General features: G+C 39.5%; 1 protein-coding gene across 15 annotated transcripts in view; it reads left to right on the top strand.

Moving 5' to 3' along the window:
* inpp4b (inositol polyphosphate-4-phosphatase type II B) overlaps positions 1 to 18,369 on the top strand; it is a 224,756-nt gene that overhangs the window by 115,160 nt on the left and 91,227 nt on the right. The window contains exon 1 of one of the 15 annotated variants that reach the window (XM_071504379.1): positions 16,276 to 16,474. The exons of 13 other annotated variants lie outside the window; for them this stretch is intronic. The gene's annotated coding sequence lies outside the window, so the exon portion shown is untranslated. Of the gene's footprint in view, positions 1 to 16,275; positions 16,475 to 18,369 lie in introns of those variants that run through there. One more of the 15 variants, XM_071504380.1, reaches the window with a different exon arrangement.

Genomic DNA, 18,369 nt, shown 5'->3' with positions numbered 1-18,369 from the left:
TCTCAAAACTAAGAAAAGTCTCATGCACTTTTTGTTTCAGAGCAGCAGGAAGATATTCACAATATTCAGATAGCAGCGTCTCATTTTTAGCCTGCGTTTATCGTCACTTTCACAGATTAAAATGAAAACACAGATCGGGTGTCGGGGTTGTGTGTATCAGGTGTCACTAACAATAATTCCATGACTACCCGGATACTGGATACTGATTGGATAAAAAGCTAATAAACCTCAGACCTTAGATGAGTTAGTAAAATTAATGCTGTATGAAGGGATGCATTCATTATGCACAATGCATTGTTTTTCTTTGTCAGGTGCATCAAGTGCTCTGTTTCAGATTTCCTTATGCAGTGGCTGGGTTGTACAATTTGTTACTAATTTTAGCCTAAAAATGTATGCTGTTTTTCCACCTGCAGTTTCACAAATACAGCCATACCATGCTCTCCAAAAACTCTTAAACCTTTTCATGCATTTTGAGTTTTATGCATTCTATTTCTATATCCAGTTTTCATATTAGGCATATTTGAATGTGTGTACATCAAAGTGCAAATTTAATGTGGTTATGAATTTGTTATTTGAACGCCTTGATGGTTGATGTTATGCGCAGGTCAAATGTATCTGCATTCATTATTTTGATTTTCAGATCTCACACCAAGTTTTTCTAAAATATGTAGATGGCCCTCTGTGTTGTTCTAAACACCAGACTGCTGTGCCACTCTGCACATATTCCTTGTTTATAGAGTGAAATCATTTGGAATAGAGGAGGCATCCTCAGAATGTGTCCTTAGCTCCTTCCAATATCTCGGGACATTTTTTCTTGAAGCAGCTTCAAATACCAGTTCCTCTGGATAACTGAAATAATATTTTCATTTGTGTCGTTGGGATTATTATGGGAAGCTGTCAGTTCATGTTGTCATGTTAACAACCAGACTATGACTTTTCATACAGAATATGCAATACTGGAAATACAATATGATTTGATTTGAAAAACATATGGGCAGCAGACCATAATACACATTTTTATTGTCCAATAGGTTATATTGCTGAAGCCTACCTGTGCAAGTTCTATCCTCTAAAATAACCTGCATACATTTGTCCAGCTAATAATGTGTTCATCCTGCTCCAGCTTCTTCCCTGATTGTGTCATGGTGTGCCAGGATACTTTTGTTCACTAAATTTGCAAAATTGGTTCTGAGTATGTTCCTCAGGTTTGCTGTTGTGCCTGTGCCCAGTTTCAACAAATTAAATTATTAAAAACTGCAGTAGTAAGCAGTAGCTTATATTAACTTTTATTTTAGTTTCATCATGTTGCACACATTCATAACGTATTAAGAAAGTATTGTTATGTTGAAGCCTTTTACTAAAAATAAAGAAAACATTTTCCTGAAGAATGAACTCCTAACCCATAATGACAAAGTCAAAACTGGATTTTAGAAATTTTAGCAAATTCCTTCAAAATGGAAAAAACTGTATCACATTGACATAAATATTCAAACCCACTGCTATGAAATGTAGCTCAGGTGCCTCCCATTTCTCGTGATCATCTATGAGATGTATCTATACTTTGGTTGGAGTCCACCTGTAGCAGATTCAGATGATTGGACATGATTTGGAAAGGCAAATACGTGTCTGACACGTACAGCTGACGATGCATACCAGAGCAAAAACCAAGCCATGAGGTCTAAGGAACTGCCCACAGAGCTCAGAGACAGGATTGTGTCGAAGCACAGATGTGGGGAAGGCTACAAAAAAAATTCTGATGCATTTGCCTCTTATAATTCAGCCTTGCCCAGGTAAAATTAGCTTGGAATGGAATTGGTTTATTTCAGTGTTTGCACTGAATACTGCTTATCCTGTATAAACCTCCTTATTTATTCCCCACCTCCTTCCTGGGACTATTTCTTGCGTTTTGCAATGTGCCCTCATCGAAGGTTTTACATGTTTGAACACATGTCCAGGCAAGCTGTCTGGATATCGTAAAATATTTACCACTTAATCAAGTATAAATAAATTCAAGTGTATAACAACAGCTTTGTTCAGAAAAAAACAAACAAACAAACAAAAAAACTGTTAATGTTCCTAGGTAGGTGCTGTCCAGAGTAATTTAATGTACTGAATGAGGTATTTTATTTGATCAACTCCTTTGTAATTTGGGGTTTTGAATGTCTTACATGCTGCCCCTCACACTGTCCCTCTCTGTGAGTGAGCTTTCTCAGTAGCTCCTGCCAGTCTGTCAAGAATATCACAGCAATACCACAATATTTCTCAAACTCTGATTTTAGAGCTTAAGGCTCAACCAACAGACTTACAGGACATGTCCTGTTGAGCCATTCAAAGTCTTCACTGAACTTCACACACCCCACATCCTTCAAAGGAAAACATTTTGAATGATGAGCTGCATCACAACTTTGTGACCATTTCAATTTCAAAAAAATTAGCTGGATCAGGATTTTTTTTAGGCATGTCAAAAACATGTCTTCCTTTCTCTTAGTAGACCTCATGTAGTGGCCCAGCAGTATTTGAAGATTGTTTCCACTCTGTTTTTTCTGGCACCAGTGCTCTCGTGCTGTGGTTGGCTTTTAGGTTTTTCAGCTCCGCTCTGCTGGGCACAGCGTGCTTGTCTGGGTCTCATTAGAGACTCTTTAAGTGACACAGGCATGACCCTGAACATGAGCTGGCACAATGCGTCAGCCCCCAGCCACTTAAGTGGCAGATCGGGAATCATTCAGCCAAGGCTCAGTCATTTAATTTTTTTTTTTTTTTTTTTAGATAGGGCAAGCATGAGCAGTTTGCTGTGTTTTGTGTGTCTGTATGTTTTTTTACAAATCAGCTGTCAAAAGTTTTAAATACCCCTTTCAGCTTCGGTAGCAGATGTTGTGCCAGGAGCTGATTCTCTGCAATGGAAAGCAGATAGTACACATGATAACCACTAAACATAGATATATTTAAAAACTTTGCATGAAACTATTTCATCTGATGTATCATGCTGTCTATTCACCATAAGAGTTTTGGAGTGGAAATAAGAGGGGATGAAACTGAAACACTGAGGGGGAGGAAACTGATGGAGCGCGGTTTATAGATGACTGCTTTAACATTTGTAGAGGACCGCAGAATTTCATAGTAGGATGATTTCCCTTCTGCCTTGGGCTTCCCATTTAGATATTCTAAGATGACACTGGCTGCATGGTCATGAATATTTGAGAACATGCACAGAGCAGAGAGAACGATAAGTGAGGGGGTAGAGGTGTGAGAAGAGTACGACCGGGCAAGATATCTCTCAGGTGTAAGTGACCACCTCCTCCCCCCGAGCTCTAATTGTCAAAAGATGACAGGCTAGCCTTTCTTTGTCACTGATGTCTTACCTTCAACTGCAATTTGAATGGCTCCCAGGTGCAATAAATTCCCTTTCAGCTCACATTCTGATCACTGAATCAAGAAATATTCACTGTGGCTGAAAAGAGCTATACTTTACAGAGATCACTTCATTTAAAGCAAATGTATCACAAGCTCAGCCAAAACAAAGATGCTTCAAAGCTTAACTCATTTGCTGCACCTTGTCTCTGAACATTGTTTAAATGAGCAATGAGAGGAAACAATCTCTGGCTGTCATAATACAAAGCAAACAAAATCAGATTTACGTCTGGAATTGAAGAGGACAAACTTTCAGTAAGTTTCAAGTAGGGCCAAACAATGAATCAAAATATTATCAAAATCACAATATGGCCATGTGCAATATCCAGAGGATAGCAGTTCTAATCAAGGTCAAATGTGTCACAACATACTATAAATTAAGCATTGTGGTGCTACAGAGGTCTACAAATCATATTCTCCACATGTAAAGGAACATGCCTGTTTGGTACAGACCCCAGCAAAAATCACATGACAAATCACACTCTTATTCATAAAAGTATTCAGAATGTGCTTTGTAGAAGCTCCTTTGACAGTAATCACAGCTTCAAGCCTTTTTGGGGAAGACTCTGCAAGCTTTTACCTGCATTGGAGACTGGAATAAGTGGTCAGACAAACCATTTAAGGCTTTTGGATTAAATCTCAGTAGCCAGTCATTATCTTCAAAGTTGATCAGAAATCAGAGCAAGGCTCATCTGAGAGAGGTAAGATAAATAGAGAGCCTTCAGTTAAAAGCATATGAAAGAGGCAAATAAGATTGTTTGTGTGTGCTGGGTACATCACATTTGTGCTCACTTACCTCTGTGAAGAGGCTCGAAGACACATGGCTAATGACAGACCTGTGGTTTGTTGTCAGCGCAAACCTGTCACTGAGTGGTATAAAGCAATAGCACAGCTGCCTCTGGAAGAGCTCTTCTCTCTAATCACACCCTCATTTATCCTGCTTTTGCTCTCTGCAGACTGGAATGGACATGTAATGCACTATTCAGTTTGCATTCCTAATACTGACCATGGTGAGGAATTTTGATTGGTTTCTGTGATGTGCACTGTACTGTGACAAACAAAGGACCCCATTTGAGTAAAACAGGAAAAGGGAGCATGTCCGGTAATTTCCATAAAGCTGCCATAAAATGTATTCAATCAAATAAAACACAAGCAAAGGGGTTTTACTGTGTGACCGCCACAAGCAGCCTGATGAACACACACAAACACATACACACACATCACCTGCACGAAATGGATAGAGAAAGATATCTTTGATTTGGAGGGCAATGGAGAAAGAACTGATCAAAGTTCCATCTCAAAGTGCTTCCCTGTTTGCCACACACACACAGACACACACACACACACACACACACACACACACACACACACACACACACACACACACACACACACACACACACACACACACACACACACACACACACACACACACACACAGAGAGAGAGAGAAAATTGGATGGAGCTAGCATGAGAGGAGTCCCAAACCATGGGAAGGATGAAGTATTGTTGGATTTTTTCTGTGGGTCCCCGTCTTGACTTTTCATACTAGTTCAAATGTAATTTTCAAAATTTCCCAGGGGCGGTGAACACTGTTCACCATGTTGAAAGAACATGCTGTTTTGTGGAAATCAAATTAGGGATGAATTTAGATTGGAATCTGACACTGTTATTTCTTTCAGATGCTCTGTTACATTGTGATGTCTTTAGGTTTTAAAGCCTTTCATATAAAATTTGGTTCTTATTATGTTATCCTCCAATTTATTCTGACATCATACATTTACACACTACAGTACAGTGGCTTCAGGAAGTTTTCACACCCCTTCATGTTTTGCACATTTTTTTGTGTTTTAGATTTAATTTTTTAAATTATCATTTATTTCCTTGCAAATCTCACTCAATAAGTCATAGTGACAAAGTGAAAGCGAAATGTATATAGAAAGTTTTGAAAGTTTTGTTAAAAATCAAAAGCTAAAATCTCTCGTTCACAAAAAGTACTCAGAATCTTAATTCAGTAATTTGTAGAAGCTCCTTTGGCAACAACTACAGCTAAAAGGGCTGTGAGATGCAACAAGTTTTGCACACCTGGATTTGGGCAGTTAATCCCATTCTGTCCGAACTGCCATCTTGAGGTCATTCCACAGATGTTCCATAGGGGTTAAGTCTGGGCTTTTGACTGGGCCTCTTCAGCGTTGTCATGGATGTTTGCTCCCTGTTGTTTTGTTGCTGAAAGGTGAACCATCTCAGGTCACATGGAGCAGGATTTCCTCTTCTCTTTCTATTTAGCTGCATTCATCCTTCCCTCAAGTCTGACCAGTCTCCTTGCCAATGCTGCTGAGAAGTCCCCCTATAGCTGGTGTACATCAGGTATAGTGCTTGATGTTCTGCCCAAAGAGTTCAATTTTTGCCTTATCAGACCTGAGAGTCTTTTTTCTCATGCTTTAAGTCCTTAAACTGCTGTTTGGCAGACAAAAGCAGGCTGTTATATGCCTTTTACTCAAAGTGGTTTCTGTCTAGCCTCTCTACCATAAAGACCTGATTGATGGAGGGCTGCTGAGATGGTCGTCCTTGCAGCAGGTTCTCCCATTTCTGCAGAGGACTTCTGAAGTTCTGTTAGAGTCATTGTTTGGTTCTGGATCATCTCCCTGACCGTTTTTGCCTGGTTATTCAGTTTTGGATGGTCTGAATACTTTAATACCTTTTCAGAAAATTGTAAAGACATGTTTTAATGTTTATTCGGTGTAGACTAATGGGCAAAGAGGTCATTTTTATCAATTTTTATAAAATCTGAAACACTGCAAACTGTGCAAAAAGTGAAGGGGTCTGAACACTTTCTGAAGCCACTGTAAATGTGAAAGTCATAGAAATAATTAGCATAGTCTAAGTTGCTTTGAATCTGTTTATTCTCTGTTTACCTATATAATTACAGCAGTGACTTGGGGGCAGAAACCAGGAAAATGATGGCCTCACTCCAGTTGTTTGTCCCCTGGAAGCATTTCATTATCAGTGAGCAAATACACAGAATGCATATGGTGTACAGCAAGATCCTGAAGGGGAAGTCATTACAGCTCTCTACTTATCTGAAATACCACCACTTTCACCTAATGTATTGTAAGGAAGAATACATCTACTAACTATGCAGTCACATCCAGCAAAGCTCTGTTTTAGCCGCTGTTGTTCCAAATATGTACGCCACATCTGCTTGCTAGCAGAGTGAACTCCTGTATATTAACTAGCAACAATGTAAATATATTGCCCCTCAGAGACTAGCAACGCAATTAAAAACATATATTTTACTACAGGTCGTGTGTGCGGTGTGTGATATTGTGAGTGCAATATGAGTCACAATAGTGTGTTATTTTGAATTTCAAATGTCACATAGAAAAACTAGATTGAACTTGCTTGAATTATCAGTTGGGAAACAGTGTTAGACAGAAAGAAGTCTGGCAACAGCCAACCCACTATTTTTTTTTATCACCAGATGTGGTCTGGCATGTATATAGATGACTTTGCTTGAGAAATATGTCATTTTATGTAGGCTGTAAAAATTACCTTTGCGCTGTGTGCAAGGGTCTGTTTGACTTTCATGGAGTTGTAATGAATTACCATTTAAGTCATTTATCATACGTATTTTCCACTTTGTGTTTGGAATTTTTCAGGAATGTAAGGCCTTGGTGGAGACAAAGTTTAGATTTGATGTTTAAAAAATGTCCAAATGTGCATAACTTACATGCTAGAATCAAAAGCAAGCAATTTGACATTACTTGATACACAATTGTGCCTGCTTTCAGTCACTCCCCAATGTTGAATTGTTGCAGATTCACTTATTCTGCTGTCTACCTGATTTGAAGACTGTTTGACTGGCAGATATTGGCCACATCTCAGGAGGCTGTTTGAGCAGCCACTGTTCCATGGTGAATTGTCGCTCCAATTATGAACTGCTGAAGTATGGAGAATCCCGGCCTCAGTTAATCCTGCCCTGTCAATAATCATGATGTGTAAAAAGAGGTGACTTGACATATTTTTGGCATAGCCAGTTGCTTTTAGCTGGATGAGTGTCAATGTGGTGGGAATTTTGTGTAAGTGCACAGAAATGGAGAGGGGGAGAGAAATGGAAGCAGACAGGGAGACAGAGCAGACGGTGAGAGAGAGCTAGAGGGAACACACACACACACACACACACACACACACACACACACACACACACAAACATACTTTTACAAGAACCAATCTCAGAGATATCCAAGAAAGGTCTTGGTAGTGATTGGGTGGACAGCCGAGCAGTGATAACCTATGAGAGTAACAGTCCTCAGATAAGGACTGTCTCTTGTCTGATGGCCACTTTGCTTCCTTCACCATCATTGTGGCAATGTCAGCCAATGTCACAAGTGCTGAAAAGTACTGCTGTTCAAGTCAGCAATACTAAAATTACTCAAACTAGTGACCCCTCTCTCTTTCTTGCTCACTCACTTGTTGGCAGTCTTGCCAAGCAGAAAATTGAAGATAGTTTAATAGTACTGATACTTTGGCTATGGGCAGTATAAAACCATTTTGCTCTTTTAAGTGTTAGGTCTACTTCTTTAATGGGTGCATGCCATGCCAATGGATGCATACTTTCTTGTCCAATTAGTGTTGTGTCAACACAACACATTAAAATGTCAAAGATAACAGCATGCCCTGCCTTATCAGATTAGATCTGCTCTTTTTTTCCCTCTCTCTCAGATATATTGTATCTAGAGCCTCCTCTAGGATTATCTCATTGTCTTTAGTCATCTAAGCAGTATTATTCCTATTAATCCTCATAACATTAATGTTTGGCATGTTCATCATAATATTGTTTCATAAAAAGTATCAGAAAATGTGCATTGTTTTAAGTTTTTTTCATTCAGGTTGGTCAATAAAAACAGCTCTTTTTATGCCTCCATGCTGGCGACAGCCAGAGACAGAGGCATGTTGTTTTCAGGCTGCCCGTCTCATTCGCGGTATCTCAGTAACGCTATGAAAGAACTTCTTCAAATTTGGCACAAATGTCCACTTGGACTCAATGATGAATTGATTTTGGTGGTCAAAGGCCAAAAGTCAAGGTCACAGTAACCTCACAAAATGCGATTTTGGCCTTGTGATCACAATATCTTTGTAACACCTTGAGGGAATTTCTTCAAATTTGGTACAAACATTCACTTGGACTCAAGGACGAACTGATTAGATTTTGGTGGTCAAGGTCAGTGTGACCTGACAAAACACTTTTTCACCATTATTCAAGACTTCACACAGCAATTATGACAAAATTTCTCACAAATGGTTAATATTTTAAGACTGGATAAACAGGGATGTAATCTGAAACTAGTCTTGGCAGTTGGTAATTCTAGTTTTCAGTAATGTCTTGTTTATAGTCAAACAGCCGCACACTGAAACACAGAGAAGCTGCCCAGTACAACCATAGTAAATGGTAAATGGACTGCACTTATATAATGCTTTCCTTCCTTAAAGCTACAATATGTAACTTCTATACAGCAAGCTAGTACGCTGTCTTAGCTAAAGCAGGAATCGGGAGCCTGTTAGCCTGTGAGTCATCCATAGTGACATCTGACAGCAGCTTATACCAGCTTGAAGCCTGAATGCAAGAGGAGCAGAGAACCAGAAGCACGTTCACATATTGACTGACATTCGTGAGATCCCACCCCTGACTTTGGCCTTCTCTGACTGGTTAGAAGGGCAAGGCTCTCAGAGGGGAACTTTAGAGGGGAATATGTCTGCACTGCACCAAGGCTGATCAATGAGTCTGGTTCACAGACAGCACCATCAGTCTTTGACAGCACCTTTATACATTAAGATATGTTTTGGAGCATATTTCAGCAAAAAACTGTTTGAAAAATGTTACATATTGTGGTTTTAATGGACAAATCACTTTTCAATTTCCCTCTCATTCATCTAACACAATGACAATCAGGACCAACTCTGTGTTTACTGTCTTGATCAAGGGGTTTGAACCACCAGCCCTGCAGTTAATGGATGACCTGCTCTACCTCTTGGGCCACAGCTGCCCACACAAGTCCGATAGTCTGAGCTTCATTGGTGTAGTTGGGGACAAGTGTCTTGTCCAAGGGCACCGCAGTGGTAATGAAAGGCCAAGCACTGCTCTTTTAATTTTCCCAGCTTCATCCCGTTGGGTTCAGGGATCAAACCAGTGACCATCCTTAAGACTAATAATATAAGGAAAACACTGATGGTTGGTTTCTGTATAAAGAGTTTAATCAAAGTATACATAATAGTTAAATCTACCTGGGTTTTCTGTAGCATGATGGTAGCGAGCCCTGATCTTTAAGTGAACCAGAAACTTGTGAAAGCAACTGTGAAAAGTTAGCACGGATGTGACTTCTCCCTGTCACAACAGAGATGAGTGAGATCTGTGGTTGGTGACAGATGATTACATTTGTCAATCATGGCAATAGCAAGTGAGCCACAGAGATGCAGACAACTTTGAGAATTTCAGAGGTGGCTAAAGGCATCACTTATGGGTGTGTATGAGAAATTCTTGGCTTTCAGCACACAGCTATGATGTGTACTAATGCCCTCACTTTCGCCAGGGAAAAGTGCTGTAGTTTCAGCAATTATAATTTGATATACTGTACACAGAAGTTCCTGCTTGCGCCACTCTCACATTCTGCCCATTCCAACTGGCCATAAATTATGCTCATTTATGTGAATTTAATTTCACATTCCACTCAGGCAGGCAACAAAAAAAATGCATTTGATGGATTGCACAATTACGCTTCTGTGAACTTCCACTTGCCTCTCCAAACCCAGGAAGTGCCTCTCTTTTATCTACCCAGTACCCATCAGGCATTGCAGAGTGTCTATGGAATTCCTCTTTCATGAATTCTCCATAAATTTAACTTATTTTTTATAAGTTCAAATTTCAGTGCTCTGGCAGCCATTCTAATTATTCACTTGATTACTGAGCCTCAGATTTTGTTTTTAACACTGCTCCCATTACTATCACCAATGGCCTCAGCATTTCATGCCCCATTACAAGCAAGGTGAGAGGATAAAACATTAGGCAAGAAAAGAGAGAGCACCCTGTTTTGCCTGGTATTAGTATTGGTGAAACTTTCATTTTGGCAGAAATAAAACACCTCTGGAGGAGAATTTTGCTTTTAGTTCTTGAGCGACATTAAAGGAATTGGAAAGTGGTTATTAGTAGAGGCCACATTCATGGAAAATGTATAGGGGTAAAGTCTGTCCTATTTGTAGACACAGCCTGCAAATCAGGCTCATCATTAAAGAATCTGTGGCAGCTTTTAATATTATGGATGTAGAATATACTTTATGGCAAGCCTCCAAAACCTGAATGGGATTTTCCTTACATGAGACAGATACATTTGACATAGTAATGAATTAAAGTGCTTCTTCACCATGTACTGTGCAGATAGTGTGAGATTGTCCTCAAAGCTTTGTAAAGCACTGCTCGGTCTGCCTTTTCTTATTAAAAAGAAAATCCTGTTAACTTTAGCACACTTGTAAAAGTGCTGGAGCCAGACAGATGACGATTGAGGAGGAATAAATGTCCCTGACCCTAGAGAATAGAAAGTTTAAACACTTTAAAGCATTTTTATTGACAACTGAGCACTCACTCTGCCATGTCAGGTTAAAACTACATGTGTCTCACATGGCATGTGAAGGCTGTTACCCGTTCAACATGTCACACTAGAGTGATGTGTTAGAAAACACTTAAGGCTCTTTCCAAAGCCAAGCTTCTGAAGTGCTTTCTCCCTCTAATAATATCATTTTCATTGGCTGACAATACTTCAAACTCCTGTTTACTGTACATAGGAAGGCACCAGATAATTGCTTTGTTTTCCCACATTGTTCAACCCACTGTGTTGACATGCACTTCAATAAAGTGAATCATAGTGTCAATGAATATTTACAATTGTTGGAAATTAAGTACACTCTAGGTTTTGTTGTGAGGGTGTATGCATTCAGTCGTGAAAATAGTTGTTGGAATAGTGCATCCTCATTAAGAGCAACCATCCAAGTCTAAGCAGAGAAGCTAATTACTTATAAAACCTGCTGAGCAGATGTCTGGCAATGTTGCCATGAGGAGACGCCCTTTCTTCCCAGGGTAAAGCCACAAGTTAACACAAGTGATGGTCTATTTATATACAAGTATTACAGGGAAGCCTCACTGGAGACAGTGAGTTCAGTGCTAATGAATTAAGTGTATTCTCATTAGTATTTAGACTGGTGCATATTGTAACACTGGATTAAAAAAAAAATGCATTTATGGACAGATTAGAAAAAAAAAAATTGATAATAGGTTCCAAACATGCATGTGCAAACTTCTGTGTGTACCGTGTGACTTGCACATGTACACAAATGCTTAAAAACAAGAATACAGAAATACAAGAGCAACATCCATAAGAGTTTAGAAAACAAAGAGGTGACCAATTTTAGTGTACATTTGTGTGCACATGGATGCCTATTAAAACTATTAGCAACTATTATTAAAGCTCTGCCAATATCCACTTGCACATGTAAATATAAAAGTGTACTGAAAAGATAGACAGAACAAAACAAAGTAAAATACTTCAGGAATATTCAACATTGTGCTTGGTCGCTTTCTTATCAAGAGTGAGATAAGATCGATGCCACATTAGTATTCTCAATAAAGCTGGAACAAGCCACTGGTTAGCTTTACTTAGCATCAAGACTGGAAACAGGGGTAAACAGCTATCCTGGCTAAAATAATCTGTCTACCAGCAGCACTTCTGAAGTACATTAACACATTATATTTTTGTTTGTTTAACCAGTACAAAAACCAAGGTGTAAGAATGACATGTTGCAGTTTTACGTTGGTTCTTTATGTTAAGCTAAGGTGCTGGCTCTAGCTTCATATATACTGCGCAGACATGGAGGCAGGGAAAATTTAGCTCAGTTAGGGGAAATATGGCGTTGATCAGAATTAGGTGGAATCCTTTTAATTATTCCATTGATATAATGTCAGCTAGCATAATAAAACTAATAATATGGGTGATCAGTGCAGAGCATCTGTAATACACTGGGATAAAGCTGGATGGAATATTTGGGGGTTGCCTGGACTGCATCACACCTTAGAGTGGTATTTATCTTCCCATGTAACTCTTGACAAGCAGGTGGTGTTTAATTTCAGTAGGATGAAACTGACATTATCTGTTTCAAATAAACAACTTAAAAAATATAATAAATAGATCAAATAAATGATGAGAGATGAAACTGCTGTTACTTGGCTTTCTCAAGGCCATCAGACAAAAGGTTATGGATATATGCAACTGTATCTCACATAATCTGTTACTGTGCATGCAACTTGCAGTGTTTTCTATTGGCATGCAGCTGACATGCATATAAGTGGAGTTTGGAATATTGTCTGATCAAGCACCAGGTGACCACTTGATGCTGATGTGCACCTTTCCACCTCTTTGTCATAACCTATCCCAAACCCTTCCCTGTATCATCCTACTCCAATCTCCTCAAGGTGGGATTTGTCTGGATCAATTTCATAATGCATTATTCATTTGAGAATTTAATCAAATATCTTCTCCACCAATCAGCCCAACCCATACCTCCCCTAACCCTCCCATGCCTCACTACCCATCATATTGGTGATTGTTAGTGTCAACTGCAATAGCAGATTATCAGACAAATGAATTACTGGGTCACAGGTGAATTAGACGCTTGGCTGACTCTAATCTTTTTTTCTCTAGGAAAAGTAGCTTAGCGTAAGTTTTTTTTTTTTTTTTTTTTTTGAGAGCGAGAGGAGAGGGCTAAAGAGGAAGAGAGAAAAAGTGCTTGAGAAAATCCCCTTTCTGCCTGGCTTCCCGTGGGTTTCTGCAGTGTAATGGTTTCCTTTGAGAGAGACACTGGTGGAAAGTGCTGATGCTTGTTGGCTGTGTGTGTGTATGTGTGTCTGTAGACAGCTATTTTCCATGGCTGATGAACTTGCCAGCCAGACCAGGGTCTTGTACAGTGTGTGAGTTTTTGTTTGTCTGCACATGCACGTGCCAGCCTCTGGGCAAAAAGGTTTCATAATCGTGTGTGTTTTGTTGTCAGCACACTGTATGGTCATGCAGAGTGGATGCAATTAAAACCCTGCAGTTGGTCAATTGAGATAAATGTAATACAGCATTTTATGACAGCAATTCATAACTTTCCTGTCAGAGCGTTACTGTGTGCACACATTAAAAGATACTGCCACATGTACAGCAGTCTGTCTTCTAAGTTAGTTGCTTTTCTCCTCCTCCCCTCAACTGGGAGGACTGAAAAGCAAATGAGTGTGGGGCAGAAGGGTTCCTGTTGCTGCTTTGTTGTTCTGTTCTGTTAGCGCAGATGGAATTATATGATAATCAGAAATCAGCCAACATTGTTTCCCCTCTGCACACCCAAAGAGGGTGGGAAGCCATTAACCATCTCAAAGAGGCATTTCTTTTCCCTCCCCAGGAAATACAAATTTATTTGTTTTTGATCTTATCTTTTTTTTAAAGAATCTTATGTGCTATTCATGAGTGTACACAACAAAAAAACACAGTTTCTAAATCTATTCATCTGCCATCTCGCACTCACCAAGAACAAATTCTATGTTCACATAAGCAGTATATTTAGTTCAAAAGGCTCTTTTGCTGGTGTTGTTCCACATCAACTGGCAAATATGTCATTTAGGCAACTAATATGACTGTGGTGTGCTAAGGAACAAAAATAGCTAGTGGCTGTTGCACTTCTCCCACTCTTTCCTGCATATTGTTGCTTAATAAGTCAAGGGGGTGCGAGCTGTCTGAAATTGCAGTTTCTATATGGACTTTGCTTTATGTTGTCTCATGAGAGCAGGAAGGGGCAAGAGAGCTTGTTCTGAAACTCCTACACACTTAGCACAAGTGTGCTGCCAAAGCTCTTAAGCTACAGTGCGCAGCTCACCTCTTGCACCATGAGTGACACACACACACACACGCACACACACAAATACACACACACACAGACACACACAAACTCACATTTGACACTTGATAGTGCAGTTTTCAGGTCATTATTTAAATGATGTCAAAGATAGCTAAAAGTAACATGCAGCTTTCACACATTTTAAACCATAACACACCGGAAAACAGGCACTGTCACACATAAGAGATGACAGTATTTATGTATAGTGAAGATGGAAATTAGTATGAGAGTACTACCAGTCTATTAGAGAAATGTAGCCAGAAGAGCTGTTCACCCACACAAAGCTTTGACCCCATCTGCCCAAGTCATTGCATTGCAGTGAAATCTACACAATAATCTCTGAATATCCCACACTGCTAAATGCTCTCAGATACAATGTGTGTATCATAGCCGCCGGGCAAAGCTCGTTGTGTGCCTACATGTATGTTTAGCAAGGATGCAGCATGCCTCAGATTCGACTGTACAGTGAAGTCATTGAGAAGCAGCCTCTCTACATCTTACGGGGCATCAATCCCTGTCTGTCTGCCTGTCTAGGCTGTTAACCACCTCTGGGCTGCACCATTGATCTCTGTAATTGTCTCCAACTCTTCAAAGGGAGCTGAGAGTTGGTTTGATCCGAGCTGTTTACTTTCACAGCCCCTATAGCCCTGCTCTCTGAAGAAGAGAGCTATCAACCACTTCAGGCATGAGCTAGCATATTATAGTACTATTACTGTGCGCGTGTGTGTGTGCATGCCCGAGAAAGAAAGGGAAGTAGAGAGAGCAACCTAGCATAGCCTTCAGCCTTATAGGCCTGGGGGTGAGCTGGCAGCTTCTTGCTGTGACATAAAGGAAAGGAATTGTAACCTGCACATTGCCTGTTTTCTATCCATGGCTATGATAGGAAATTACTACACAAAAAAACTCTATAATGTGACTCTTTGCTCAAAATTACAGGCTTCCTTCAGTAATTGTTTGCCTGAGAAATGTGTTTTCTTGATGCCAGACACCAAAAACATGATAGTAATGCCATAGCCAATATAAAAGAGATGATATGACAAACAGGATGTAGAGCTTAGCAACATGTTTTGTGGGTGATAAAATTATAAAAGTGCATCCTTTCTCTACTCTGTGTGCCATTTCTTTCAACTGCTGCATTTATGGGCCTCAACCACAGAGTCTAAGAAGGGGAAACTGTTAACCACAACCTCCGTCAGGTCTAGCTGATAGCAGCTCTCAGTAAGTAGCTGATAATAAACATTTGCATATTGTAAGTGTTTGGATTGCTCACCTGCTAACAGAGACAACAAAATGGTCTATTAAAATGCAACTCTGTCAAAACTTTGTTTTCTGTGCTGTAACTTAAATATAGTACTTGAGCCAGTAGAGGGGATTTGAATGGGGTCTTTGGACCTGCTACCAAGTCATGTTTACAGACTGTGAGTGAAGGGAGCCTTGATTTTTATCACCTCGTCTGCAGTGGGGTTAGCTATTAAAGTTTATGGACCAAAGCTGAGTGTGTGGGGGGAGAGGTGCTGGTAGTGTGCTTCCAGTGTACCAAGGGCAAGCTGCATTTGTCATAACTTGATATTCTTTTTCTTCTACTTTAAGACATCCTACCTGTGAGATAGACAGACACGAACACAGGAATCTGATTTCCTGTTTAATGCTACTCAAGTACATCCTCATCATTCTTGGAGCCCCGTGGAGGCTTCTGGTCAGAAAACCAGGGTTGTCTGACAGTTGGCCAGGCACCAAAAACAGGTAGCCGAAACGTGTTTAAGTAAGCAAGAGCACGTATCGAGAGGGAGATGTGAAAAATGAATAGAGTGGTAGGAAGGGTTTCTTGTTTGGGGGCAAGCACTGACAAGCTGAAGAATGTGCGTAAGCAGGTATGAACCCTCGCTGTTTTTTTACCTCATCTGTGACAGAGAATCACAGATCCTCTGCAACCTTAAACTGTAAGAACGAGGGATATTAACTTGTCTGCCGCTCTGCCGCATTTATCATACACGGCTCTATAGATTTCTCTGCACTTACAGTAACTGCAGGAGAAGGAATCATAAAAAAGGAGTCTCCCCTGGAGAAAAAACTGCTGTCTCTTAGCAGTCAACTTTCAGTGAGTATTCACCTCTCAGGCTGTCCAGCCTCCTGTGAGTGCTCATGAAGTCTCTGAGTCAGATGCAAAAACATCTTCTTGGATCCTAGGGTTTTAGCACAGAAAAGTACTTTAAATGTTTTTGAGAAGCAGAAGATATTGCATCAGAGTACTAGTGAACTATTTTCAGTATGCTAAACATATTCAACTGCCTCCTTCAGTTCACAATTTTCAGGTGATGTATGATTTTTGTTGAATTGTCTGTGGAAGAACACATGAATTATGGCATTATCTGATTGAAAAGCAAATTTCACAGTGCCAAAAAATATCCTGCTCTGGCATACTGGAGATATACAATGGTAAAAATAGCACAGTAGAGAAACTGGTAAATTCATTCAATGGAAAATCTCCAGCCACCAAAAATATGGAGACTTGATATTCAGTGCAACACTATCAAAGCTGGTATAATGGGCTGAGACAATAATTTTGAATTTGAGTTTGCTTGTCATTGTGGCCATGTTTCAGCAAAGAAATGGCTAATTAAACTACCAAATGCATTTAGTATTGACACAACTGCACAGCTGTAGCTCTGATTGTAACATTACTCAAATATTATAATAATAATTGATCATTATACACATTGCACTTAATTATAATACACAGAAATGTATCTCTTGTTGTTCCTAATGGTCCACTTCATAATTTAGTTTAGATAAGGATTATTCTTAAATCCTCCATGTGTTCTCATGGTAATTTGCACTTGTCTGACTCCACTGTGAGATAAGAATTATCACTGAATTAAGTGAGCACAGTAGTTAACTCATGGAAAGCTATGCCAATTACGAGCCCACTCCCATGATTTTACACTCAGTAATCTTACTAGAGTTGAAAAAGATTAAAGTTTTGCTTTCTTTTTATCAAAACCAGACCCAGAAGGCTTTCGTCTCTCCTGTTTCTGTCTCATGTTTGCACAATGAGTTTTACAGTAGGTGCATTTGATGTCTTTGATACATTTCAAAAGTTATTCATAAAGCAGACAAAAATAGTACCAACGATTAATAAGGCATCTAATGGCAAAAAACTCTAGGAGAACACATCAAAGTATTTTGTATCTAAATACAAATCAGTATTATTACGCTGCCTCGCGTTGCTTGAAGTGCACATGCTGCCTCAGGACCAGCGTGCGTAACATAACAAGAAGTACACAGCATCTGAAGCTCCCTATGATTTTCCTTTACAGGTTAGACTGGGAAAATTAAAAATCCCTGAACAACCGATTATATCCAGCAGAACACTACATCAAATCTCAAAAGCAGAACCTGCTGTATTGGCCCAAATATAAGACAACCCTTATTTTAAGATGACCCCCTTTTCCAGTATCTCTTTGAAAGAGACTTTTTAAAGATGTGAAACACTTTCAGACTGGTCCAGCTAGGAGATAGATACTACAAGTCCAAGGAGATGAAGTTTTTCATCCATGAAACCTTTTTTCTTTTAAAATTGAAACATCAAATGCCTCCATTCAACCTTTTAGAGCTTACTAACTGTGATACATCCGAAATGTTCATTAGCCTAGCAACATTAAGGTTGCAAACAACCCATAATGCAACGCTCTTACGTAATATAATACCACCTTCACTTTTTTTAACATAATTTCCAGAAAAATAAAATTGTGGTATTTTTAAGCCAATATGGCAACATTCTTTTTCTTTGCAAAAGTGAGAGACAATATCACTGTAACACCATTGCTGATGCAATGAAGAAATAGATGAGGAAGGGCAAAGGGGGGTGAGCTCAGGTCTGGCTGCATCTCCGTCTGTCTGCAGACTTTTCTTTTTTTCTTTTTTAACAGATCAAAAGCAGGGGAATGAGGTCAAGGTAGAGAACCATGAAAAGAATAAGTCAGGGAGAATGTG

The sequence above is a fragment of the Trachinotus anak genome, unplaced genomic scaffold (assembly GCF_046630095.1).
Source record: "Trachinotus anak isolate AG129_WGS33_773 ecotype Australia unplaced genomic scaffold, CSIRO_AGI_Tana_v1 ptg000019l, whole genome shotgun sequence".
In the NCBI taxonomy this organism is placed as follows: domain Eukaryota; kingdom Metazoa; phylum Chordata; class Actinopteri; order Carangiformes; family Carangidae; genus Trachinotus; species Trachinotus anak.
The sequence above is the reverse complement of the archived record's forward strand: the minus strand, read 5'-3'. Positions and strand labels throughout refer to the sequence as shown.